The following is a 27839-nucleotide window of genomic DNA, read 5'->3' on the forward strand; positions in this document are numbered from 1 at the left end:
ACAACGAGTGCAGAACAAATGCAGTTTCTTTCCTAGCAATGTCTAAAACTAATTTTGTGCTGAAATATCTCTGTCGTTAATATTATGTTTCTTCGCTTTTATTTTAGGGCAGCAATCACAAGTGGTCTTCATGAATTTAAAGGAGGATTTGGGGCCCCCTCCATTTTGACTGGATTTTGCATAAGATTCTGTTGGAACAAGACACAAATCTTCTGAGCAAGGAACATCCCAGATTCAGTTTTGTGAATGTCGGGGGGATCCAAAGCAGAGCTCTAGGGATACTGTTTCCATACATCCCACAGCTGCCCTTGTTACCTTTCCAATTAACGTGCCTGCAGTTGGATTAATCAACTGAAGAGTTGTTGGAGGATATGTCTTTTTAATTTATCATCCTTTTTTTGTTGTTTTAAAAAGAATTGTTTTCTTTCGAGGTTTTAAGAAAATTGTCGTCTTAATCCAGGGGTTCAAAAAGAAAGTTCTTCTTAGCACTTGATTAATATCCAGAGTTGAGAGCAGGAGGAAGGTGGAGGCATGGGGGGGGGTGGGTGGTGGGGGAGGTGTGGGAGGGGAGGGGTTAGTTGTGGAGTACCTGACCTTAGTTCTACAATAAGCCAAAAAGGAAGAGAAGGGTCTTGGGGATGGATGGTGATGGGGTGTTGTTAAGTCCCAATATGGTTCCTCACTGCTGAAATTGTACTCCCGACAGCTTTTTGATGGGAATGGAGAAAGTAACCATTTGCGACCTTAATCTCAGTGAGGATCAAGCATTTCAATTCTCATCGTGATGGAACTAAATCCCAGTTGATTCCAAGTCAGTGGGCCTCTTTTTTAAGGGTCTGTATTAATCATATACCCAAGTAGTAAGTTCTTAACCATCACACCTGTAATCCTAATCCCATCAGTGTGCCCTTTATTACCAGCCCCTCAGTCAGTTATCCATTTCTTCGTAAAAGTTGTCTTACTTGATCATTAACTCCAGGAATGCATTCCACGGGTCTTTGTGTCTCCGTGTTCTATCCTTGCATTTAATCTTAGGTTGCGCAGAGTTTCTGAGGATTAAAGAGATATTAGTATCTCCTTTTTATATACATGGGAGGTCATGGGAAGGAAAATTGCATTCTCTAATAATGATAGGAGGTATGAAGAGGGAAATCCTCTGCGGGGGTGGGGGGGGGGAAGAAGTAACATGGATTCCAAATGGGATAGGTTTGATGGTCTGAATGACTTTCTCTTGCTTTAGATTTTCTTTTCAATCTGCCTGAGCCGTAGAATTTCTTAACAAAAGATGATGGAGACCACTGAGACATCAAATGGCTTGTGCAATCCACTACATTCCCTATTTTGAGAAACGTTCTATTTCCCCTGCTATTAGGTCATCCCCAAATTTAATTGCCTCACTGTTAGTGACCATGCCTTCTTCAGTCTGTACCCTAACTTCTGGAATTCCCTCCTTAAATCGTTTTCCTCCTTTAAATCGCTCCTAAAATAACTATTTCTTTGAGCTTTTGGTCACCTGCCCTTATGTGGATTAGTGTAAAATGTTGTTTAATATTGCTCATGTGAAGTAATTTGGAACATTTTTCTACCTTATAGGAATTATATAAATACAAATACCTTCCAATTTACCCCCTTTACCACATTTGGGTTGGATTTAACATCTGTTCACAGCTCCAATAGCTGAATGATAGGAACATAATCCTCACTCTTCATAATGAACTGAGATTGCAAATGGTGGCAAGGTACCAGATCATACAGAGCCCAGATCAATTCCTTGTTCCCCAGTCTTCATTCATAAATACTTTCAAGTAGGAATTGCAATGGGATGCATTATGAAGGTGGGTGTACTGGTTGGTGGTGTGGTGGGATGGGGGGGGGAATCATGTTTCGTTTTAAATTTGGGGTTCTGAATCTAACCTTTGAACAATATTCTCACCAGTGTTTTGATGGATTTTATTATTGGCAAAGCTCAATTATTTGAACCCCTGTTTGTACTTTGGATTTCAATTTGTTCTGTTAAGGTTTACTTTGTATTGTGAAGAGGTGTCCCTCTCTTTGTTCTCTTTCTGGGAGTGGAATTGGAATTTATGGAATTTTTTTTTGTGACCATAAGCTATGTAACAACAATTTAAATAGGATGAAACTGATTCAGATGGGCTCAATTTAAGAAAGCACTTGTAGTATTGAGTGGGGCCAGACTAAGGCCATTCCATCGTGCCTATTATGTTTCTTTGACAGAGCCGTCTAATTAGTCCTACTCTTATCCCCATTAGAGCTGTAACCTTCTTCAAGTATTAATCCAATTCCCCTTTGAAGGCTACAATTAAATCTGCTTCTGCCAACCTTTTAGAGAATGGGTTCATGCCAGGCAGATTGCTGTGTTTAAACAGTTTCCTCTTTTGCCTCTGGGTTCTTTTGCCAATCACCTTACACTTACTGACCCTCCTGCCTGTGGAAGCAAATTTTTTAAAATCAAAATACTTCAAGATTTTGTAATCTCTACCGTAATCCGCTCTGGTCTAAGGGGAGTTTCTCCTGTCGCTCCACAATGAAAATTAGAATTCTTCTAAAGATGCTGACTCTTTCTGGGCAATACATGATCAGGATTCTTCCCTCCACCAATGGGTCTTCCTAAATAACTGGTGAAATTGAACATTGACCACATACCTCACAGACAACGTAATACTTGTGTCCATGTACATAAACCAGGCATCATTTCAGAAGGGGAGGCCTGGATGAGTTTTACCTTTCATACTGTGACTGACACTCTCCCAAACACAGCCTGTAGCCCTTCCCAGTTGAAATCAGACTGACTTCAAGGATCAGTTCCATTTTATCAACAGAGCTGTGCAAACCCATGACACCCAACATCCGGAAAGACAAAAGAGTTTGGGAACACCAGCACCTCTGAGGTTCCCCCCTTCAGCTCACACACTCCCCCAACTTGGACAAGTTTCAGACATTCCTTCAACTGCATTCAGGTAAAATCCTGGAGAGCAAATTGATGTACCCCTTAATTGGCAGGTTAAAAAAAATTGTCTTTAAATTAATCTCCAGTCAGTAGCTCCAGATGCACTATATAGTACTGTTAGTGCATTGTTCTCTGCCTGCTATGTTCATGAATTCAACAGTGAAGCAGAGTACAATATGCTGATGTTTCTATATAGCACATGTTGGTATGGACTGGGGGCAAGTTTTGAGCCTATTGTCCATGTTTAGTTGGCAAATGGAAAATTCTATTACTCTAACCGTCCTCAATCAAGCATTCCCATGTGCAGTACTCCTGGGTCTTGGGATATCTCTTGCTGCTGCTTTTCACACCCATCCAAGGCCCCAGGGAATAAGGACATATCTTTATATCTTAATAAAGATGAATAGTTAAGGAAAAGGACATGAATTCTTTAGTGATTGAACTTGGAACTAAAATGAAAAAGAGATCACTGTAGATCTGAAGTCCAACAAAACTGCTGGTAACCCACAGCAGATCCACCAGTATTTGAAAAGACAGGCTAAAATTTTGGGCAAAGGTCCTTTGTCCCAGTTATAGAATGCATCTTAATGGGATAAAGAGGGTGGTTTTGCTCTGTCCTGTCAGGAGTGGTTTGCTGTTACTGCTTCACTAGAAAAATATGGTCTGTACATCTTCAACTTTTTATTTTTGGAATATGAAAAGAAGAGGCCGTACAAGTGGCCACACCATCTCAGGAAACTTCTTAGGGTACAAGGCAAGGACCATGATAATTCCCTGAAGATGCTAGTCATAAAGAGGTGCATGTGTAATTTACAAAGAAAACCGAAATCCAACTTATTTTTCACTATTCCTAAGGTTTTATACAATAATAATCTTTCTTACAAAGAAGTTGAAACTGCAAAATATTACTCTTCATAGGTATTCAATATTTACAAAAAAATCAAAAAATGTTTGGAGCAAAAAAGTTTCGAAGTTTATTTTACTATATTATGTAGAAGGATTGTAGGTTTTTTTTAGTGAAGCTGTTTATTGATGCTGTACAAAGTGACATGGTCACTTTAACAAAAAGGTAGGACTTGTTGCTCCGTGGGTTTGCTGCAGTCCAGCCTGTGTATGTGGTCACTCAAGTTGAAAAAGAATTTGCTGTTAAATTTTACCAGCACTATTTCAATGTATCGGGGATGTGCACGCTGCTGTTGAGCGAATTATTGATGTACATAAAGGTGTGGGCACTAATAATTGTTAACATGAGCATCTTGAGGTTTGTAGAAAATATTTGGTTGGCCTACTAAACTAACCACCACCCCCCCCCCCCCCCACCCCCACACCCACGTTGTTTTGGGGTGGGGTGGGGAAGGTGGTAATAAACTAAATGAAAGGGATGACTTTTCTCTTTACCAGATTTCTCCCTTCCTTTACTATGTTCCTCAGAGAACTGAATGCCTTCAAGTAGCCTGGCCAAAGGTAGACATTGCAACTGTGAACAGGCTATCCAGCAGCTGAGGGCATCATGTCTGACATTCCCCAAAAATAAACTTTGAGCAAGTGGGGGGTTGTCTGTAAGAGGCTAAACTTTCCCCTCAAAACGAGAGCCAAGGGGAATTGTGGCAGGACCATTTGAACTCAATAACCTTGTAGTGTATAGGAAAAGATTCAGGCACCTAATGTCTAGATGCAGAAACATTTTACTTGCTTATCGCATGTTATACCTTTTAATAAAAAGAGAAAATGCTGAAAACAGCAGATCATGCAGTATCTGTGGAAAGAGAATATTTTTACACATACTTCCTGAACCTGCTGAGTGCTTCTAGCACCTTTGTTTTTATTTCAAATTTCCAGTATCTGCATTATTTTGTTTTCATTTGCAACTTTTAAACATCAGCTTGAATAAGAAGTATCCACATACGTAGTGTCACTGAGAACATATGGATTTAATTCATGAGTTATTATGGGTGGGTCTGGATAGGGAATGAGTACATTGAGGGGTGAATACAATGGGGGGGGGGGGGGGGGCAAGGGTCCGAATACTTAATTGTACATTTATCCAGCAGAATATCAGAAGATAGAGGCCAAAATGAGCTCAGGGGAGCATTATATTGCTACATTAAAATCTGTTCAATGTGGTTTCTGCTAAAGTCATTCCAGACCTGATGCCCAAGGGGAACAGTCTAACACCCTCAACTATCCCCTCCCCAGTATGAGCTGCAGCATTTTATTTTGACACAACATGACAACGTAACTGGCAGCAGCCAAAATACTCCACATTTGTCAAGACAAAGCTTAGCACTGGTCTGCATGGTTCACGCTGAAGTTATTGCCTCAATAGTACTTTAGGTACTGGTCTCAGATCAGTAGCTATGGTATAAATGCACTCCAGTGATCATTACTAAATCAACATTGATTATTTGTAAACTTAATATAGAAATTAGCAAAAGTACAGGAAATCTCACTTTAGGAATTTCAAAAATTGTATAGTTCTGCTTTCATATGAAATAGGGTGGGTGTAAATCAAATGGAAATTAATTTTTTTGCTCGGGAGGGAGCTATTTGTGACTGTTAGTCTTAACCATTATGATTTGGGCTTATAATAAGGGGAAAGTGGGTGTTATAAGCTGAGATCAGTTCTAGGGTGACCACACATCACAGGTTTCACTGTATATCCAAAGTAGTGTACGGTCTGATAATTGGAGAGGTATAGTAAAGTTTGTACACTTCTCCACTGTGGGTTAGTAACAGGCAAAATGTGATAACACTGTCATCACATCTCAACACCGCCCCATTGCAGTTTGGGATTAACCTGTTTGCCACAGAATTTTACTCAGTGATCATGAGTGTTCACTCAAGAAGGGAAACGACTTTGAAATATTAGAATCTGTGTCTTACAGTTTTAAGGAAAATTTTGTATTCTTTCAATGGCAATAAAAGAGATTTTATAAAACTAACCAGTTGTGAGTACATTTTTTGAACAATTTGTTTATATCTCAGGTAACCAGAGTGAAAAAATCTCAACTGATTCTCCTTTTTGCTACTGAGGAAATGCTGTTTTTCAGATTAGTCATTACAATGTGGGACCATCTTCTCTTAGAGGTGGGTGTAAAATAGCACATGATGATGTGTTCCAGCATCCTGAATTAATATTTACCTCTATCAATATCACTAAAATGAATGATTCTTCACATGTGTAGTGAGAAAACACATGGCTGTCACGTGACAGTAATGACACTGACCCCTGCGGACCGGAGGACAGCATTGCTCCTCGGATCGGAAGTTATACCACTGTCAATCAAGGTGCGGCTCCACCCATCCCTCAGGTGTGAGAGTACCTTTTGTCTCTGAACTTGCTTGACCATTGGCTGTGGCAGGCACCTTTGTCCTTGACCCCCAAACCATTGGCCCATTTAAATCACTCAGTGAGGTTCCACCCAGCCTCCTAGCACCATAAAAAGGGTTGCAATCCCCTAGCCCTTCCTCTTTGACGACCCCAGGAGTAGTGAGACAACGCTGCAGAGATCACTGGTAAGAGTGCATCACCATGTGGTTTGGGAGCGTTTCACTCAGACTCAGGGAGCGCTAAGGACCAATGCTAGTGTGGGTCAGGCATTGAAGTATTATATCCTGAAGTTGTACATTGTTATTGTGTGCTTGTGTATATCTGTGTGTGTGTGTATCTTATCTTAGTTGCGATCCCCCCTCACGTTCGTGGTCTCCTGTGTGTATGTGAGTGTGTATCTGTTCCCATTCATTCTGTCCCCGCGTTTGCCTTTGTGATTAAAACTAGTTTTGATATCCAAAGCTCCTGTCCAGAGTCCTTCATCCTTAAGGCCGAAAAGAACCATTTCACACAACAACATGTTGCTGTTTGTGAAGGCCTGTTGTATGTAAACTACAGTGGTTGTGCCATTATTATGTTATCAACACTTTTAAAAAGTGCTTTATTGGATTGAGAAAGCATTGAGAGCTCCTGAGGTTGTGGTAAGGTTATATGTAAAGGCGTTTTTCTTTCTGTTTGGCATATCCAGGATAGGAAAACAAAATCTTGTTTCTGGTGACACCTAGCCTATAATTGATCAAATGAAAATAATATCAGGGCCAGTGGGAGTGACATTCAATACTACAGGAGTCCCGGACTCTTGAAGGTGCTGTTATTTGGATGATATATCAAGATTTCACATATGTGTGAAAGATCCGATGACCACTGAAGAAGAACAGGTTTTCCCCGTATCCTGAGGGCAATAGTTAATCATAAACTAACATCATTAAAAGTAGTTTCAGGCCTTATTATAATGTTTTCTCTCTTTCCCAGTTCTGATGAAGCATCTAGAACCTGAAATGTTAACTCTATTTCTCTGCCCACAGATGCTGTCTCATCTGCTGAGCATTTCCAGCATTTTTCATTTCATATCAGTTTCCAGCATCTGTTTTTTTTATTGTCATTACGAAGCTGTTTATGAGAGTTATCTTCTGGCAAATTAACTTCTTGCATTACAAGTACATTGGGGTGTCCTGAAAGCGATGTGAATGGTGCTATAGAAATAGAAGTCCTTCATCAAGTACTGGCACCCGTCGTCTCTATAGTTGCTTAACCAGAAGCTAGTGTAGATCAGCAGTGGCTTGGAATTAAAATTCAAATTATCCCATGGTCCCCACCTCCCAATCCCTACAGTCTCATCCAGCCTCATAACATGTCAAGATCTCTGTGCTTCCATAATTCTGGCAATTGCTTGCCACAAAATTTAATCACCCTATCACTAGCTGCTGCGTCTTCAGTTGCCTAGGACCTAAGCTCTGGGATTCTCTCCTTAATACCACTCCCACATTTCCACCTCTCCTTCTTCTTTTAAGATGTTCCTTAAGACATAGCTCTTTGACCAAGATTTCCATTTATCAACCAACCCTAGTTATTCCTTATGAAGGTCAATGTCAATTTGTTTGTTTGATAATGGTCCCGTGAAGATCTTTGCTGTTAAATGTACCATGTGAACACTTTGGAGAGGGTGCAGATAAGGTTTACCAGGATGCTGCCTGGATTAGAGGGCATGTGCTATATGGACAAAGAAGGGTTGTTTTCTCTGGGAGCAGCAGAAGCTGAGGGGAGACCTGATAGAAGTTTATAAAATTAGGAGGAGCATGGATGGAGAGTCGGTATCTTTTTCCCAGGGTCAAAATGTCCAATACTGGAGTGCATGCATTGAAGGTGAGAGGGGGACAGTTCGAAGCAGATGTAGGAAGTGTGCAGGACAAGTTTCTTACACAGAGTGGTGGGTGCCTGGAATGCAGTGCCAGCAGTGGTGGTGGCAGCAGATACAACAGAGGCGTTCAAGAGACTCTTACATAGGCATGTGAATCTGCATAGAATGGAGGGATATAAACTGTCTGCAGGCAGAAGGGATTAGTTTAATTAGGCATCAGTAGCTTAATTAGTTCAGCACAACATTGTGGGCTGGAGGGCCTGTTCCTGTGCTACGCTGTTCTATATGGAGGTTTTAATGTGTTTTATATGAAAAAGCATTTTCTATGTCCTCCTTTGTTACCACTCTCCAATGGAAATTATTTTTCATGATTTAACCTTGATCAATCTGAATATACCTATTAGACATCCACTTAATCTTCATCGTTTTAATGAAAAAAACTCCTTTTTCTCTGGTCCCTAAAACCTCTCATCACTATTGTGTCTCTTTCCCAAGCTTTGGAATTTATTTTTCGCTTAATAACTTCAACCGAATTTTTTGTCAATTTAGGTTAATTTCACTCTGCATTTGCTTTAGTACTGATTGGCATGCCCTTGACCCTGATCTATTTTAAAACATCTCACTTGTAATACTATATACACATCCAGCAATATTTGCACACCGTCTAACTTATCTTGTTCCGTTCTTGATACAGAAAACATTCATGAATGTAAACTGATCCGAAAGGAGTAGTTAATGTCTGTTTGATCCTGAATTAACATTTTTCTCTCTTCAGTCACTTGTTCCTGGCTGGAACATGGTCCTTATGCAAAGTCAACAGGGTATCCTATTCTGAGCATGCAATCACAACCATGCTGTGCTCAGTCTGAGTCTGCGATACTTGAGAGCAGCCTCAACCATGCATATCCATGTCAACAGCTGTATGCCCTAAGGTCAACTGCAGGCTCATAAGCTGTTGATCATGGTGTAACAGGACATTGGTGTGACCAATCAAGATGCCCACCCAAGCAACACTTTCTAAGAAGCTAATTCTCCTGACAGTGACCACCTTGGTCACTGCTGGACCCGCAGTTCGAAGACAAATTTCAATGTGAAGTTAATGTGGGATATCTGTCACAGATGTCACTGATGAACTCCGTTTTCCTGTACGGACATGCTGTCATTGACCACATCCCTGAGATATCAAGGGAGGATGTACACCTTGTAAATGTACACCTTGTTGCCTTTGTAATGTTGGAGTGCCGGATATGTCTGTTGAGTTAATTCACCCCATCAGAATTATAGAGATGCAGATTATTAGAGCTTGGAAACAGGCCCTTTGGCCTGACTCGTCGTGCTGACCAAGATGTCCACCTAAGCTACTCCCATTTGCCTGCGCTTGGCCCATATCCCTCTAAGCTCTTCCTATCCATGCACTTGTACAAATGTCTTTTAAATGTTGTTATTGTACCTGTCTCAACTACTCTCTCTGGTAATCGTTCCATATATGCACCACCCTCTGCGTGAAGAAGTTGCCCCTTGGGTCCCTTTTAAATCTTTCCCCTCTCACCTTAAACCTATGCCTTCTTGTTTTTGGTTCCCTTTCCCTGGGAAAAAGTCTGTGTGCATTCACCCTATCTATGCCCCTCATGATTTATACAACTCTATAAGGTCAGTCATGCGCAATTGATATTTATCTTTTGATTTCTGCCTTGCTGCTTCCTTTCGTAGCTTTCTTTGTACTTATTCGTTCCCGTGCAGTGGACGTCGCTGATACTGCCAGAATTTATTGTCCATCCCAAATTGTGTCTGAACTGAGGAGGCAGCTAAGAGCCAACCACATTGGAGTCACATATAGGTCAGCTAGGGTAACGTTGGTGGATTCCCTTCACCGAAAGACATGAAAAACAGGAGCAGGAATAGACCCTATTTGTTATATCCTCAAAGAACTTTAGCAAATTAGTCAAAAAAATCATGTTCATTCTATTTGATTGTCTTATGATTTTGTATATGTCCTGCTACTCCCTCCTGAACAATGCACTCCAGCAGTTTTCCAGTGATAGCTGTTAGGCTAACTGGCCTATGGTTTCCTGCTTTCTGTCTTTCTCCATTCTTGAATTTTCTTGCATTATGTTTGTGGCTTGACAATCCTGTGGGACCTCTTCAGCATCCAGGAAATTTATAATCAAAGCATTGACTATCTTGGCAGTCACTTCCTTTAAGATCCTAGGATGCAGGCATCAGGTCCAGGGTACTTGTTAGACTTTAGTCCAATTAGTTTGCCTGGTATTTTTGATGGAAATTGTTTTTCCTCCCTCCTTAAAGCCCCTTGATTACCATTATTATGTTTTTAATATATTTTACCATGAACACTTATTATGAATAATAACCATGAAAAGAAATGTGAATAATTTTTTAGAATCTCTGCCATTCCCTATCTCCCATTATTAGTTCCCCAGTCTCATCCACTCAACACTTACTTTGTTTACACTCTTCCTTTTTATATTATTTGATAGATTATCCTAATTTATAATTTTTTAATCATTCCCTTACTATAGAATCATAGAGTTATAGAATTGTACAGCATGGAAACAGGCCATTTGGCCCATCATGTCCATGCCAACTAGTGGGCATCCTTCTGTATTAATCCAATCGCCCAGCACTTTGTTCATAGACCACTATGCCTAAGTGATTCAAGTGATCACCTAAAGACTTCTTAAATGTTGTCAGCAACCTGGTTTTAACCACTCTGTCAGGCAGTGCATTCCAGATACTTCCCACTCTTTGGGTCAAGAAGGTTCTTTTCATAACCCCTCTTCATTTCTTCCCCTTTACCTTAAACTTATGTCCTCTTGTTTTATCTACCTCTGATATGGGGAAAAGTTTGCTGCAGTCTACCCTATCTATACGCCTCATAATGTTATATACCTCAATCATATCCCCTCTTACCCTCCTCCACTCCAGGGAGAAAAGACTTATCTTCTCCAGTCTCCTCAAAACTGAACTGCTCCTTCCCAGGTGACATCCTGGTGAATCTCCTCAGCACCCTCTCCTGCACTATCACATCCTTCCTAAACCTTGGTGATCAAAACTGCATGCAGAACTCCAGCTGAAGTCTGACTAAGGTTTTATAAAATTGGAGCATAACCTCCCTACTTCTGTATTCAATGCCCTGACTAATGAACACCAGTATCCTGTATGCCTTCCTAATCCCATTATCTACCCACGTCACCACCTACAAAGATCTATGGACTTGTACTCAGAGGTCCCTCGGTTCCTCAGAAGACCCTATCATTCATGGTAAATGTCCTAGCCTCATTAGTGCTCCCAAATCACCTCACATTTGTCTGGATTAAACTCCATCTACCATTTTTCAGCCCACTTCATTAAAACATCGATAATTCTCTGCAGCATCAGACTATCTTCTACATTATCAACAAATCTGCCAATTTTTGTGTCATCCATGAATTTGCTGATCTTGCCTCCCAAATCCACATGTAAGTCATTCATGTACATTGCAGACAACAAGGGTCCCAGCACCAATCCTTGTGGGACACTACTAGTCACAAGCATCCAACTGCAAAAACAACCCTCTGACAACTTCTTGACCCAAAATGTCGACTGTTTATTTCCCTCCATAGATGCTGCCCGACCTGCTGAGTTCCTCCAGCATTTTGTGTGCATTGCCCTACCATCATTCTCTGTCTTCTATTGTTAAGCCAATTTTGGATCCAGTTTGCCAAATTGCTGGTTTCTAAAAATTTCCCGTTTCTCTGACCTACCACTAATCTTTGCAACACTGTATGCCTTTTTTAATTTAATTCATCCTTAACTTAGTTAGACATGGATGATGCATTAGTGAACCAGCTGGATTCTCATGACAATCTGATGCTTTCATAGTTAGTGTTACTGAGACTATCTTTAATTCCAGGTTTAATTAACTACGACCTTAAATTCCCTTGGCTGCCATGGTGGGATTGAAACTCAGGTCTCTGGATCAATGATCCACAATTCAGCTGCTAATCCCATAATTTTACTGCAATGCAATTGTATTCTATAAACTGAGAGAAATTGTTTTACCAATTCAATTCTCCCCCCTACTGATTTCTTAATAGGCTAATTCTTCCAATATATCCTTATTGTATATACCAGAAACTTGAGAAGGAAATAGATTTTCTCTGGCTTAAAGTTGGATTTTCTGAAAGATTTTTCAAAGAACTGCAGTGCAATTTAGTGCCTGTCAGTGGAGCTGTTGAGTAGCGTCATCGTCACACCAGCAAGCAAATTATTCAAATCGCTTACAGTGACATATCATCTGTAGCATAACAGAATACCAAACAAGCCACGTAAGGAAATATCGGGATAGATAACTAGAACTTTAGTCAAAGAGACTGGTTTCATGATGAACCATCCAACATCTCTACAAATCAAAGCAGACTCAATAATGTCAGTCAAGTTATGGTATGGAAAAATTGCAGATGTGTGAATACTAACTTTACCACAGGTGCTATTGGGACATTAGCCAGACAGAGGCTGAAGTACTCTGCTTCCTGGCTCGCCTGTGGGTCTCAATCTTAGTTCTTTGGTGGCTTCAAGGTTGCCTTGATGTAGCTACTGCAGATTCTGAAGTTATAGACAGGGTTCTCCCAACCATCAGTGGGAATGCTGAACTTCCAAGGCCTTAGTTGAATTTATTGTTGAAGAGCTTAGGCCTTCTGTTGTGCTGTAGATGGTTCTTAAATTGGCCACAAAGCACAGCCTTCCATTAAACAATCTGAAGGCATGTGCTCCACATGCTCTTACCAGAGAAGCCTACAAGTGTCCAGAAGCTTACTGTTGGTGACCCATTAATCCCAAGGGACTCCAAGGATTTTTCTGAGACATCACAGGAGGAAATATCTTCAATCTGCTGCTGCTGCTTGGAGTACATGTCCTAGCTTTCAATGTCATAAAGCAGAGTGTTGAGGGCACAAACTTGATTAATACCTTTATGCTCAAGGCTAACTTGTTTTTTCCAGACACACAAGGTAAATCTGACAGAGGCTTTGCTGATTTTTGTATCAAGTTGTCTACCAAGGTGAAGAGTTGAGCTAAATTGTCAAGAGAAAGCCACATTTTCTAGAACTTCATTGTGAAAATGTAATGGGTTTCTTGATAATGACTGTCATGCTGGATTTTTGGTGTATGCATCAGAGAACTTGTTCATCCTGATTTGCAATTTATCAGGTAATTACAGAAGAATGCAGTGCTATCTGTTAAGAGCAGAATCCTAATTGTGAGCTGGGTGACCTACCTTTATCTCTGGAAGTGGCTAATGTTGAATAAACTGCCACATACCCACATTGAAATAGTACAGTGGACAAGTGTGAAAGATCAAAGAAGCAGATAAAGGTGGAAAGTTTTAGGAAGGAAGAGCATTCCACAGCTTAGAGCCTAGGTGGCTAAAGCCATTGGTAGAGCGATGGAAATCAGAGATGCTCAAGAGCCAAAAATTGAAGCAGCCAAGTGGTATTGGAAGGTTGAAGGTGATTAGAGAAAGGAAGGTGTGAGGTCATGGAAGTATTTGAGAACAAGGATGAGGATTTTAAAATGGAGGCGTTTGTGGAATGGAAAGCTGGCATGGGTGAGAGGATGGTACAAGCTAGCATGGTCTGACATTCCTGACCATGTTTGTTCCTCTTATAATAGGAAAACAATGAAAAACATTTACTAGAAGCCTCACAATGCTGCCAAACTCAGTATATGAATTTCAATACCATGCGACACCAACAGTAGCAACCTATGTTTTTGAGTTCATCATTGATTGTTTCCCTTCCCTATCCTGGGCTCACTAAAGCCATTTTTAGAACTCTACTGGCAGCCATGGACTGAGATAAATCATGAAAATCAAGGTTCTTATTTTTCCTCTCATTCTACTTCCAGTAAGGACTCCATTCCATTCTCTCAGTTCCTCTATCTCCATCATATCTGCTCTGATGATGAAATTTTCCATCCATCTCAGTCTTCCTTCTTCCTAAACTGTGATTTTCCTCCTACCTTTGACCTCATTTGACCCATTTCCCTGCAACTCTGCCCTCATCCTCTCTCCTCCTGGACAGAACATATAGAGTTCCCCTTAGAATCTTCACTTTTCACTTCACCAGCCTCTGCATTCAAAGGATTATCCTTCACAATTTCCTCCACCTTCAATGAGATTCCAGTACCAGACACATCTTTCCTTCCCCTCCCTTTTCAGTATTACAAAGGGACTATTGCCTTTGCAACTCCACTTTTCCACCTCCACCAACTACTTGGTATTGGTATTGGTTTATTATTGTCATGTACCGAGGTACAGTGAAAAACTTGTCTTACAAACCGATCTTACAGGTCAATTCATTACACAGTGCAGTTACATCAAGTTAGTACAGAGTGCATTATTGCAGTACAGGAAAAAAAATAACAGTACAGAGTAAAGTGTCACAGTTACAGAGAAAGTGCAGTGCAATAAGGTGCAACGTCACAACAAGGTAGATCGTGAGGTCATGAGGTCATAGGTCATAGTCCATCTCATTGTATAAGGGAGCTGTTCAATAGTCTTATCACAGTGAGGTAGAAGCTGTCCTTAAGTCTGGTGGTACATGCCCTCAGGCACCTGTATCTTCTACCCAATGGAAGAGTAGAGAAGAGAGAATGTCCCGGGTGGGTGGGGTCTTTGATTACGCTGGCTGCTTCACCAAGACAACGAGAGGTAAAGACAGAGTCCAAGGAGGGGAGACTGGTGTCCGTGATGCGCTGGGCTGTGTCCACAACTCTCTGCTGCGTCTTGCGGTGTTGGGCAGAGCAGTTGCCATACCAAGCCATGATACATCCTGATAGGATGCTTTCTGTGGTGCCTCGGTAAAAGTTGGTGAGAGTCAAAGGGGACAAACCAAATTTCTTTAGCCTCCTGAGGAAGTAGAGGCGCTGGTGAGCTTTCTTGGCCATGGCATCCACGTGGTTTGTCCACTTCTCATGGCACTCTCTCTTGCAACTGCAGGAAAGGCAACTCCTGTCCACTTACCTTTTATTTTCCCACCATCTTTCTTTAATTCTTCATCCCACTCCCACTCATACCTTTGTCTGTAACCCACTGTACTGCAATAGCGAGGTTCACTGTTAGCAATAAATATCATCTCATCCTCTGGCTAGGCATGTTGCAGCCTTCTGGACTCAATACTGAATTCAACAACTTTAATTTTTACTGAATCAGAAATGCTGGTTACCCATCTATAACCTTGGCTTAGGTGTTCTCTCTCCTTTAGCATGGTCTGACCTGCTAGGTATTTCTCACAGTCCTGCATTTAACAACAAATATTCAGTTGCTTATGTTCTGTCTAACTATTCTTGTTAATGTTTCAACCAGATAATTCAACAGTATATCCCCATAGCAACCTCACCCTATCAAAGATACTCCCTTTGTCCTATCCATCCCTTTCCACCTTTCTGATGCTGCTGAATACTTCCAGCATTTCCTGTTTTTATTTAAGATAAATCAATGCACTTGTGAGCAATCCTGAGAGCTTGCATCATCTATTTTGTGAAGAATGCTTCAGGTGTGGCATATGTGGCATTTGCGTATGAGTCAGAAAGTTGTGGGTTCAAGATTCATTCACAAGACTCACAATCCCAGTGCAGTATTGAGGAAGTGCTTCACTATTCTCTTCATCTTCAGTATGCATTGTTAAATGAACGCCTTTTTTTCCCTCAGGTTTTTGTAAATAATTTCACATTATTGTTTCAAAGGAAGGACTCCCCAGTGTCTTGACCAATACTGACCCTTCAATCATTAAAACAGATTATCTGACCTTTATTACAGTGCTGTTTGTAGAAGCTTGTCTGCATAAATTGTCCATGCATTTCCTACACTACAATGACGATTATACTTCAAAACTATTTCACTGGCTGTATAGTCCTCATAATATCCTGAAATGAATACGAAAGGTGACAATAGAAATGCAAGTCTTTCTTTCATATGGATCAGAATTACACTTGGACAGTGGGTTATACAAATGAAAGTACACATGAACCTTTTAATACCTGAAATTCTTGTAGATGAAGGTGTACTTGGTGACTTGGTAACAGATGGCTTCTTAGCTACTTGAAGGTGGTGAGTGGGCAAGTTTCCTTTGTACTGTAGTTTAATTATTTGCTAATCTCACTGTATCATAACTCTGTAGATATGTTGAGTAATATTGGTATCAGGCTCCACCCTGACTTTCAGCTCTTCTTAAAATAGCAACTGGCTGAGAAACCCGATGGAATCTGCAGCTCCTGCAAAACCAAAGGAAAGTCAAAGTCAAATTTGGTTGCTGCAGTTGGTATGAATTTTTATCACTCTTGATTTTTGTAAATTACCCCTAGTGTGTATAGCTAAATGGTAGAATCTTGGGTGAGTTGATGGGAAGGTAGGGATAATAAAAAAAAAGATATGAATGTAAATGGGAGCTTGATGGTAATCATGGTCTCTGGACCGAAGGTCCTGCTTCTGTGCTGTTGACTTCATGACCCTACTGCTGTTGGTGGGAACTTGCACAAATTGGCTGCTGTAATTCCTTCAGCAGCAATCAAGAGATACATCTTTGGTCATAAAATTATTTAGAACAACATGAAAAGCCCCATACGAACACAAATCTATTACCCTTGCTCCTGTACTCACAATACCTGCCTTTCCCCCCTACTCTAAATCCATTCCCTTTGGTTCTCCCTATGGAATCTCCTTCCACTGTAGTTTCCACATTGTAACTTCTCAGAGTGTGATCATTTTTCTTCTCCTCCTCGCCACCTACACACTAGGGGCAATCCCCTGTCACCAATTAATCTACCAACCTGCACATCTTTGGGCCGTGGGAGGAAAATGGTGCACCCGGGGGAAACCCACGCGGTCGCAGAGAAAACATGCAAACTCTCTCTCTCTCTCTCTCTCTCTCTCTCTCTATATATATATATATATATACACACACACACACACACAACGCCAGAGATCGGGTTCAAACCTGGAACTCTGGCACTGTGAAGGGATAGGTAGATAGTAAGAATCTTTTTCCTATGGTGGGGTTTCTAAGAGGGCATGGGTTTAAGGTGAGAAGCAGGAGGTATAGAAGGGATCTGAGGGGAGATTATTTACACACACACACACACACACACACACACACACACAGGGTGGATGGAGTCTGGAATGCGCTGCCTGATGAGGTGGTGGGGACAGATACTCTCACGACATTTAAGAAGCATTGAGACAAGTGATTGAATCGCCAAGGCACAGAAGGCTATGGATCTAATGCGTTGGAATTCGTATAGATCGGTGCAACGGTTAGCATGGACAGGGTGGGCCGAATGGCCTGTTTCTGCGCTCGTTATAGACTTTCTTCGTAGAAACACATTTTTCGTTATTCATTCATGCAATACCTATTTATTCTGTCAAATCTTACATAGTTTCGTACATCTCTGTTATACCTTCTCCCTCAAACTTGTCCCTTTCGTCCTCCATCAGTTGGACGACGGTACATTCGTCCCGTTTACCTGCAACCTAACCTAATGATCACCGGGGAGGGGGAGGAACCTTTAATTTAACCGACAGGAACGTTAACCAATAGCGCGGAAGCCTCTGTCGGAGGCGGCCCAATCAGAAACCGGGAAGGTGGAGACCGGAGAGGGGTTGGACTTCCGTTCGCTGCCTTCCCGCCCACCTCGCCCAAAGAGGAGGCGGGTTTGGTTGAGAGCGCAGCAAAGGTAAAGGTTGGAGACGGTGAGAAGGGATAAAACAGAATCAATAATTTAAAAATAAATTCTTTGGTAAACTGGTTTTTAGTGACAAAATATTGGAATTCCTGAGGTAAGGCGATCTCTAAAACCTTTATTTTTATGATCAAAAGCGATCTAAATAGTCGGTGCCAGGTGAACGTCGACGTTCCCCTGAGAGACGACAAGGTGGAAAAAAATTAAATGCAACATGAAGTAAATTGAACTTTGGTGCATGTTTAGCTCGGAAAAAAATAAAGATTTTGTTTCTTTTGAGAGGCATCTCTATTTATCAACGCTTTTGAATTGAAAATGCATGGTGTAAAGATCATTAAAAAAGTTTTCTTAAATGGTTTATATCCCTGAGTTTGTTATTTTTTTAAAATCCTGTTTCTATGCTTTAATGTAGAATATTTCTCTTTCTGTAATGCGTAGTTTTGTCAGAGGTGTAATTTGAAACGTCGTCAGGTGCAACTTTATAAGAATGCTAGAGTTTTTTTGCTTAGCTTTACTCTTTTAAAATTTAATTTTGAACATTTTTCATGCCTGGCATTTGATATTTTTGTTCTTTGTTTATTAACCCCTTATTCATTTTTTAATTTTTAAAATATTGTTGCTTCAAACTCGAATTCATTTTTGACTGTATTTCATGCTTGAATTTATTTTTATTTTGTTTGTTGCTTAAATTCATTTTTGCAACTTTTGAGAATGTTGTCCACTAAATTTGGAAAAATTGAATATAGAAACTGAACAAATCAGGATTGAGGTTTTTTAAAACAGGATCCATCAAACATTTTGTTAAATTGGCACTGCTTTAAGTTTGTGCCCGCAGTTTAAAATGTTATTTTCACAAGCCTCCCTTGAGCTTCTTCACAACTTCAAGGTATCTTGACATTTTACAGCCAATTAAGTAGTTTTGAATTGTATTCGTGTTGTAAAGTAGCAATCAAGTGCACATCACGTTCCCATAAACTGCAATATGATTACAACCATATTCATATTTAGTAACAGGGGATTAATGTGGGTCCTGAATATCATGGAGAGTTCTCCGAAATAGTGTTGCAGAAGCTTTGCCCCCATTGAGTGAATGGCATCCAGCTTAATGGCTCGGATGATTCAGACATCTCACCCTGAATTAGATCTTCTAGACCTTGGATCAGGGCCAACAATTTGGCTGATGTGACGGTGAACCAGAACTGACACAATGACTCTCATTCAGAAAGATAATACTTGCTTTCACTTTGTACCATTTTTGTGTTTCGTTTACAGGTGTGTAAAATAGGTCACGTATGTCTGTGCCATCTCCATTGTCGTTTTCTACACAGCATTTCTTGTGTTGTATTGAATTAGTAAAGAGTACTTTTCAGTTTTCCACTCTTGAAGCTTCTTTTATATTGTAGGTACACTAAAGTCCAACAAGTGGCAGAATCTTTTGACTGCATTGTGGAATGCTTTTCTTGGTGCCATCTTTAACTTCTACCCTTCTTCAGGGCAGTGATACCTTAATCCTTTTTCTAAGGCATCTTGAACTGTCCAGTAGCTTGAAAGGCTGTATAAAACTTCAAAATTGTTAGATTTTCCAAATAGCTAGTTGAATTAGAAATTAAATTTAGGCTGATGCAGGGTTATAAGCTGAAACATCAACCAGCTCTTTGCCTCCTCAGATGCTGCTCAATCTGCTGAATTCCTCCTGCAGTTTTTTTTTGCTGAAGCTAAAAGAAGTAATTTCTTTGAAAGAGAGGGGGGAAAAACTGGAAAAAGCTCATAGTTACTTGGATCAGCAGTTATTGTTGGCGTGAATGTTCTTGTTCAAAGTTGAGTTTATTGTCATATGCACAAGTACATGTATGCATAGGTGCAATGAAAAACTCACTTGCAGCAGCATCATTTAAGAAGCATTCACAAGAAAAACATAAACATAAATTATACACACTTTTTACAAGAGAGAACGCAATTAGAACAAAAAAAAAACAAGTCCATTTTAGTTCAAAGTGGACGTAGTGTATGCTTTTAGGTGTGTGTTTTTAATTTTTTTAAGGATTTGGGCATCAATGGAAAGCCATTATCTATTGCCTGTTCCTAATTTTCCTTTGAGAATTTGGTAGTGAGCCACCTTGAAACACTGCAATCATTCTGTTAAAGGTATTCCCACAGTGCTGTGGGTGGAGATTTCCTGTACTTGGACCTAGCACCAAAGAAAGAATGGAAATACATTTCCAAGCCAGGATGGTTTAAGAGAGGAAAATGGCTGATGGTAACTTGCTGATGTATCTGAACTTGTCCTCCTTGGTGGTAGCTGTTGAGGGTAGAAACTGCAGTCAGAATAGCAGAAGTTGGTAACATTTTGTAGTTGGCGCATGTTGCTCTGTGTTGGTGGCCGGAATTAATGTTTAAAGTGGTGGATGGGGTGCCAAGTGAATGGGATGCTTTGTCTTGCTTTTTCAATATTTTTGGAGCTGCACTCATCCAGGCAAGGAGAGAGCAGGTATTCTACCTCACTGCTGACGAACCTTGTAGATGGTTGAAAGGCTTTAGAGTCTTAGGAGGTAAGTCACGTTCAGTCACTCAGCATCTGACCTTCTCTTGTAGCCACAGTATTAATGTGGCTTATTCAACACTCGATGTTGACAGTGGTAATGCCATTAAATGTTGAAGATTGGTGGTTAGACTGTCTTTTGAGAGATGGTCATTGTTTGACACTATTTTGGGTAAAATGTTATTTGATACTTTGCCTGAATATTGTCATGATCTTGCTGGATAAATTGTGGTTGAATCAGATTAGGGCCTTTAATTACTCCATTATTGTTGTTTGGGACATATAATTTTACCACCAGCTCCTCTGTGAAAAGTACCATGTGATTTTCAGTCTTTATTTTGTTCTTGTATTTAAAAGGCTTGAATTTAGTTAGCACATTATGCGTAAAACATTAATGAACCTGAAACTAGGTTATGCAAGATTTTTCATAAATCCTGTAAGTCTTGCAGAAATTTCTATCAAGTCTAAAGACTAACTTAGTTATCACGTATCATAGAATCTTTAAGCACAGATGGAGGGCATTTGGCCCATAAATACTATGCTAAATCTTTTGGTAGCAAGCTGTTTGGTCCCATTCCCCTGCTCTTTCCCAATTGCCTAAATTTTTCTTTTGAGTGCCCATTCAATTCCCATTTTGAAAGTGCAGATTGATTCTTTTTACCACCCTTGTAGATAGTGAGATGTGGATCTTGATCCTTCAGCCCATCCCCCCCCCCCCACCCCACCCCACATCAAACTACCTTGTCCAGCAGTTTAAATTTGTGTCCCCTAGTTCTTGAACTGTTCACTCGAGGTATCCTATGTAAATCCACCATGAGCTTTTTCCTAAATTACTTTTATCTCTAACTTTTCTTCTCCTTCTTGGCAAGTGATAACAGTTACACAACTAGGAGGGGAAAAAAGTGGAAGAATATACAGATAGTGTCAGGTAATTAAGGCGTAGGCTGGTGCAGACTAGCTGAGCAGTTTCTGTGAACTATATCCATCTTTTGAGTGCAGGAAATCCATGAAAATTGATTTGCAGCACAGTCATAGTGTAATCCCTTGGATGCTTGGTTTACTTTGAAAATGAACGTATTAACTAGTCAAGCTTCTTTCTGAGGTTATAATAGGCAGAACACCACCTATTGAAAAACATCTTTAGACTGTATTTCAAACAATTTGCATATGTATAAAATGTAGCCTTTCCCTGAACCTTGAGCTGAAATGTTGATTAGGGTATTCAACTGCAGTCAAGTCTGGTGCACTTCACCTGCATGCTTTCAGCAGAAAGGGTATAGTGGTAGACCATTTGCATCTTTGTGCTTTTTCCACCATTGGATAATATAATGGCTGACCTGCAAATCAGTTTTATCCACAGAACCTAGCCACACAACCATTAATGCGTGTCTAACACCTAGTAATCTTGGTTTTGGGATTTTCAATTGACCATCATGACCACCCTGCAACCATCAGCCCCTCCACCTCTGGCTCATCAACTTTTGGAGGTGGAAAAGGAGGCCTGTACCTTTTTGGTACCGGAGGAGCTTAAGGACAGGTTTCACTGTCCTTTTGGGGTAGAAATGTGTAAACCAGTTTTTATATTTTTAATTTATATGAATAAATATTTTCACTATTTTACTTTCTATTTTAACTATTACTGACTTACGGACACCTATGTAGGAACGAACTCCCATAATATTATTAAATTCAAAAGTCAGATGTACATATGTGTTCATTCCTTCAAACAGCAGAACTAGTTTGCTCTCGCTCCACTTTTAGTAGTTGTTCTTTCTATCAGTCTACATGCTTTTGATGCCATTCATTATAATACTGTGGAGGTATGGTTACCACAATGAGTGATTTTTGTGCATATTCTAACTCGCAGACAAAATCAATTTGAGTATTTGTAAAAGTGGAACTAATTCTTTACCTGGTGACAGCCTGTAATCTTTTCATGCATCATATATGTTTGATCAGAGTTTAACTACTTCATTTGTGTTTGACGCATTGGATTTCAGTAACGGCATCAAAGATTGTTTGCATTTGAAACGTGGTCTTGAATGTGCACTTTCAAAATCTGGACTCTGAAAATCTTAAAAAGTGCTGGTTTAGAATCGTATCTAATTATTTTCCCCTGTTGTGTACCAGTATTGTGAATTAACACCCTGAAAAATACACTGGGGATTAACAGTGTAACAAAATTAATATGAACAGTCTAAATATGAGATACATTGGGTGACCACAGTGCCTAGTGGATGAAAGCACTCTAACTTGCCTGCTTAGACCAGGTCTCAAGTTGCAGTACTTCTGTGCTGAATTAACTCTCAGCTAATGTCGACTGAAGGATGCAGCAGTTGGCTCCAGTGTTCCTAATTACTACAATTTCTAGTGTGTTCATTGGGTAATGACAAACCAAACTTGACTGTTGAAGTTCTCTTCATGGTTGAGTTGCTTGCCAGCATTCCTCATTGAAGATCATGTGAAGATTGACTACTTAGGCCTGCTAACAAAGGGTGCAAATTGGCTCGTATCCCAGCAGCCCCTTAGAGGAAGAAAAACTTGGCTCAAATAATCAAGTATTAAAAAATGTGGAGGCTCTTGTATTTTTTCAGTCGATCCCAGGATTTTCTAGTATTTGTAAACCAAAATAAACTAACACTTTAATACTCAGTTGACATGCATGCAATACTAAAATATAATGTATATTAGGTGTAGAATTTGTTACATATCCCCACCTTCTCCTTAAACATTGATAAGAAGATCAAACCACAGAATTACTGACATATTCAGGTACCTCACTAAAATTAATATCAAAATATTGGTAGTGAATGTGGGAACAGTTCAGAGAAGTTTGTTTATCAGTAGATTTAGTTCCTGTCATGTTTTCTTTGTATTACTCTTTTCCTTAATGAGCTGGTTTATGCTGGGGTAGAGTCCTCCACATCCACACCCAAGTTACCATGCCTTTGTGTTGAGTTGGATGGAGAGTGACAGGAAGCTATATAAGCATGTGTATCATTTAGCCAAACCCAGCCTAATTAATACACATGCACTTTTGAATGTGAGTTGTTGGGTATTGACTATTACTTAATTCATTTCTTGGAATATCTGGTGTCACTGTCAAATCCGGCATTTATTGACATCGATGTGGTGGAGGTGAACCATCTTGAAATGCTGAAGTTTTTCTGTGAAGACATTTGTACTCTGTTAGGTTAGAAAATACAAGACTTAAACCTAGTAATGAAGGAATGGCTATATTTTTCCAAGTCAGAATGGTGGGTGACTTGAAGGGAAACTTGCAAGTGAGGAGGTGGGAGGGGAATTGGTTCCTATGTGCCTACTGAGCTTCTGCTGCTTGGTGGTAGATGTCATGAGTTTGGGAGGTGCAATTAGATTGTAGAGCTGGATCTTGGCACTGCTCCAGATTCAACTGTTTCTCTCCCACCCAAAAGAACACACAGGCTATTTGTACTTTGGCCTTCTACATCTGTGGCTCAGAGCAGCAAACTCATCAGAGATTGTGAATGAAATCTTCATCTCTTAGAACTTCACGACTACAGGAAGCCATTTGATCCATCATGTCTGTGCTGACTGATAGCCTCGGGAACTCGGGAACATCTGCAAGATCGCTAATCCAATGAATCACTGAGATCTTAGAAATAAAATGCTCTTTCTTAGTGGGAATATACCTGTAGCAGGTAGTCCCATGTTTAGAATTCAAAAGTCCTTACTCTAAGACCACTAGATGAAAGCTATCCTAATTTCAGTAAAATAAACTACTCTTTTCACAGTCAGTTAAGCAGTTCATAATTTCTACTCTAGAATAATCTTTACTGTGAAGTGGAAATGCATAAGTGATGTTTGGAAAGTTTAAGAAAATTGATTGTACAAGATTAATTTGGTCTCTAAGCATGGTGAAGTAAGGTTTTAATCTGATCTGCTTGCATCCTCACTAAGTTAGGAATTTGTACTTTGTTTTTGCCAAAGAACGTCTGGCCTCGTTTCTGTATATGTAGGTGTGGAAATGATTCATCTTTTAAAGTCTAGGAGTGGCAGTTTCGATCATTACCATTTGACTAGGGGAGAAAAGTACTGTTGCTCAATAGTTTTATCCTTGTTCTATTTATACTTTATGGATGCACAGATGATTCAACCTTGTTAATTTTATAGAGGTAGTTACTCAAAGTTATGATACGTAAAGATAGGGGGGAAAAAATAAAAAAAACTTGTTAAAATGACATGCAATAGTTTGGCGACATGCCAGACATTTTACCTCTTGCATGATACATTTGTTTTATTGCAGTTTCAGTTCATAGTAAATGTTAGGAAGCAGTTTGCATCATTAGCTGCTAGAGACTAATTAATATTTCATGGAGAGACCCTTTTGTTAGAATGCATAATTAACATCTTGGAGTGACAGGGTTCATTTTTTTCTTGTTATAATAAATCTGTACATTAGGAACAATTATTATGCCCATGAACAAAAATGTGCTTATTTTCGATGTTGCTAGCTTTTAGAGCTGGTGCTGTCAAAAATGTAAATGTACTACCGTCTAACATCTGTGATCAAGACAAGTTCACTCGGTAGAGCCTGTGAAGGCATTCATAGATTCACAAAGTCTTGTAGCGTAAAAGGCCACTTGGCCCATCACATTGTGCCAGGCAAGTCATCTTGGAATTGCATGCATCTGCTGTGGCTCAATTTGGAAGTACTATCACATCCTGCGACAAAAGGTTCCAGGTTCAAGTCTCATCTGACACTCTAAGGAGAACAACTGTAGTTTCTCCAGTCTAATCTTGGAGCTGAAATTCTTCATCCATGGAACCATTCGAGTAAATTGTCCTTATAGGCCCTCTTTGAAAATTTTATAGCCTTTGGTTAGTTTTGGTCACTATACTTGAGTGTTGCAAAGATTAAATGTAACATCCCTGTTTTTATACTTGATGGCTCCATTTATGAAGTCCAGGATCCCACAAGCTTTACTAACCATAACTTCAACATATCCTGCCATATTCAAAATTCTTTGCATATATATATATACATAGATAACTTTTGATCATGCAGTTTAGAACTATGTACCTGTGTATGAGATCATTTAATGACAAAAAGAAGTTTGAGCTTTTTGGTTTGTACTAAGCTGAGGTACGGGCAAAAATTCCCATGCTATTTGGATACCAAAATGGAATCCTTTGGTCACACAGGACCCCAGTTTAACACCTTGTGTAAAAGCCGATGCATCAGTTCATAAGTGTGCACTGGGAATTTTGACCAAGATTATGAACTCCAATTTCTGGATATGGTTTGGATCCCTGGCCCTTTGAATTCAAGGTGTGACTGCTATCATTGATCCCTGGCTGACACAGTCCATTTATTGGAGGCTGATTTAGAGAGTGGAGAGCCAGCATTTTCCCCCTGCATACCATAGGATAATTTTCAGAATTTACAAAATATAAAACATGGATTATATCTGGAGCCAACCAACCAGCTTTTCATTCAAATTTGCATCGTTATACTGAGCCAGTCCAGCACATTTGGCACAACAACAGGGCTATTTTGTTTGGGGAAAGGAAGGCAAAACTTGAAGGAAATGGGTCAATTGCCTGGCTTTGAGAAATTGCAGCTGTTGTCAATGGAATACCTATGTATTAGTAAGGGATTATACTCAGACAACTGAAGCTACTGTTGCTGTTGATTCCTGATGTACAGTTCTCCGAAACCCATACCATCGGCAACCAATAATGTAAATTTGCCGAGGACTAAAGCTTAATTTTTAAACCAGCCCTTCCTTAGCTGCCAATATTAGTAAATTTGTCATGTTATCCTACGGCCCTGCTGTCATCTATCAAAGTTGTGAACATCGGGAGCTAGCAGCATCGGCACAGCAAAGGCAACATAAAAAGCTCATGAGCGGAGATGTATTCTGAGTTCTGGTTGGAAAAGATGTCCTTGCTAGTAATTGTTCCCCACTTGTCACAAAAAGATGTTGCTTAGATGCAGCTGGCGCCTGTTCTTCCAGCAAAGTTGTCTAATCCGTAATTGAACTATTTATGAAATTATAACTGTGCAATGTTGAGTGAAGCAGTGGAATGTCGAGCCTCCTTGAAAGAGAAAGAAGAACTTGACTAACAGGTGATGCTGTTCAGAATTTGCAAGTGGCATAATTTGCGTTCTTTGAAGCAAAATATTGGAAATGTGTGGAAATATGACTTTGAATTTCAAACATTGTGTAACAGACAAGTCAGTCATTTCTTGTTGAGTATTTCCAGTTTTTTCTGCCTTGGGTTTAACTTGTATTCTCTATTGAGGCTGAGTTGTGACAGGATCAGGAACAACAAGGTCTGATAAGGTGAAACTCTAAATTGAAATATTAATTACTGCTCCTGACTCAAATCACAACTCACTTTTTTGTGTGAGTATAAGCTGACAATTACAAGGTTCAAAAGATATTTGGACAGGTATATGGATCAGAAAGATTTTGAGGGATACGAGCCAAACACAGGCAAATGAGACTAGCTCAAGAAGGTCAGCATGGATGAGCTGGGCTGAAGGGTCTTTTTTTTGCTGTGTACACTGTTTTGTAATAAGTTACTATTATCAGTAACCTATTAAAATAATAGTTATGACTATGACTCTATGTACCTAATGTCAGTGCAGCTATACATCGTTTTCAAGGACAAACCCTTTGACATTGAAGGTGACCCACAACCAGAAGCTACAAATTGCAACAGTGACAGTTGCTCTGATTCTCTATTGAAGTGTAAGCAGAGAAGATTCAGAACGCTGTCAATCCCGGTATTACATGTATATCGCATCTTGTGTGATCCATGATCTAACTAAAATCCAAACTGAATACTGTAGGAAACTGAAGTAAAAACAAACTGCTAGATTTATTCAGTGTGTGGTTTTGTTTTCTGTTTTGCTGTAGAAATCTAATAAAAATGAAAAGAGGCTTTAAGTTCCAAAAAGTTTTTTTTATTCATTTTTATTCTATGATCTGGCAAGGACAAAATTTATTGCTCATACCTAATTATTCCTGAAGATGAATCTTGAATGCTGTCCTTATGGCAGAGATGCTCCCACAGTACTCTTGGGTAGGGTTGTTCCAATATTTAGACTTGATGATGCTGGAGGAACAGCGATATAATTTGGTGCCAAGGTTGATACATGCTTGTGATACAAGACAAGTTTTTCACTGTACCTCAGTACAAGTGACAATAATAATAAACCAATAATAAGTCCATAGTGTTTTATTAAAGCAGGAAAAATGTAGCAGTTATGCAACTGAGTGGTTTCTAGGCTATTTCAGAGGATTTAAGAATTGATGACATTGTTTCAGGACTGGAATTGGGTTTGTATGACAATCCAGTAGGACTATGGTCTTCATCGTTAAGCTTTTTTTTAAACAAAAATAAGTTCTACAGCTACTGT

General features: G+C 39.8%; 3 protein-coding genes across 12 annotated transcripts in view; 2 read left to right on the forward strand and 1 right to left on the reverse strand.

The window, feature by feature from the left end:
• LOC127587477 (transcription factor 12-like) overlaps positions 1 to 523 on the forward strand; it is a 117624-nt gene extending 117101 nt beyond the window's left edge. For 2 of the 3 annotated variants that reach the window (XM_052045831.1, XM_052045833.1), the window contains one exon: positions 108 to 523. The gene's annotated coding sequence lies outside the window, so the exon portion shown is untranslated. The remainder of the gene's footprint in view (positions 1 to 107) is intronic. The other variant, XM_052045832.1, reaches the window with a different exon arrangement.
• Positions 1 to 27839, reverse strand: part of pi4kb (phosphatidylinositol 4-kinase, catalytic, beta) — a 599336-nt gene that overhangs the window by 457424 nt on the left and 114073 nt on the right. The window lies entirely within an intron of this gene.
• Positions 17841 to 27839, forward strand: part of cgnb (cingulin b) — a 106206-nt gene continuing 96207 nt past the window's right edge. For 3 of the 8 annotated variants that reach the window (XM_052045814.1, XM_052045812.1, XM_052045823.1), the window contains exon 1: positions 17861 to 17986. The gene's annotated coding sequence lies outside the window, so the exon portion shown is untranslated. Of the gene's footprint in view, positions 17987 to 27839 lie in introns of all 8 variants that reach the window. The other 5 variants (XM_052045815.1, XM_052045811.1, XM_052045816.1 and 2 more) reach the window with 5 other exon arrangements.

Source organism: Pristis pectinata, chromosome 40 (genome assembly GCF_009764475.1).
Source record: "Pristis pectinata isolate sPriPec2 chromosome 40, sPriPec2.1.pri, whole genome shotgun sequence".
NCBI classification, from domain to species: domain Eukaryota; kingdom Metazoa; phylum Chordata; class Chondrichthyes; order Rhinopristiformes; family Pristidae; genus Pristis; species Pristis pectinata.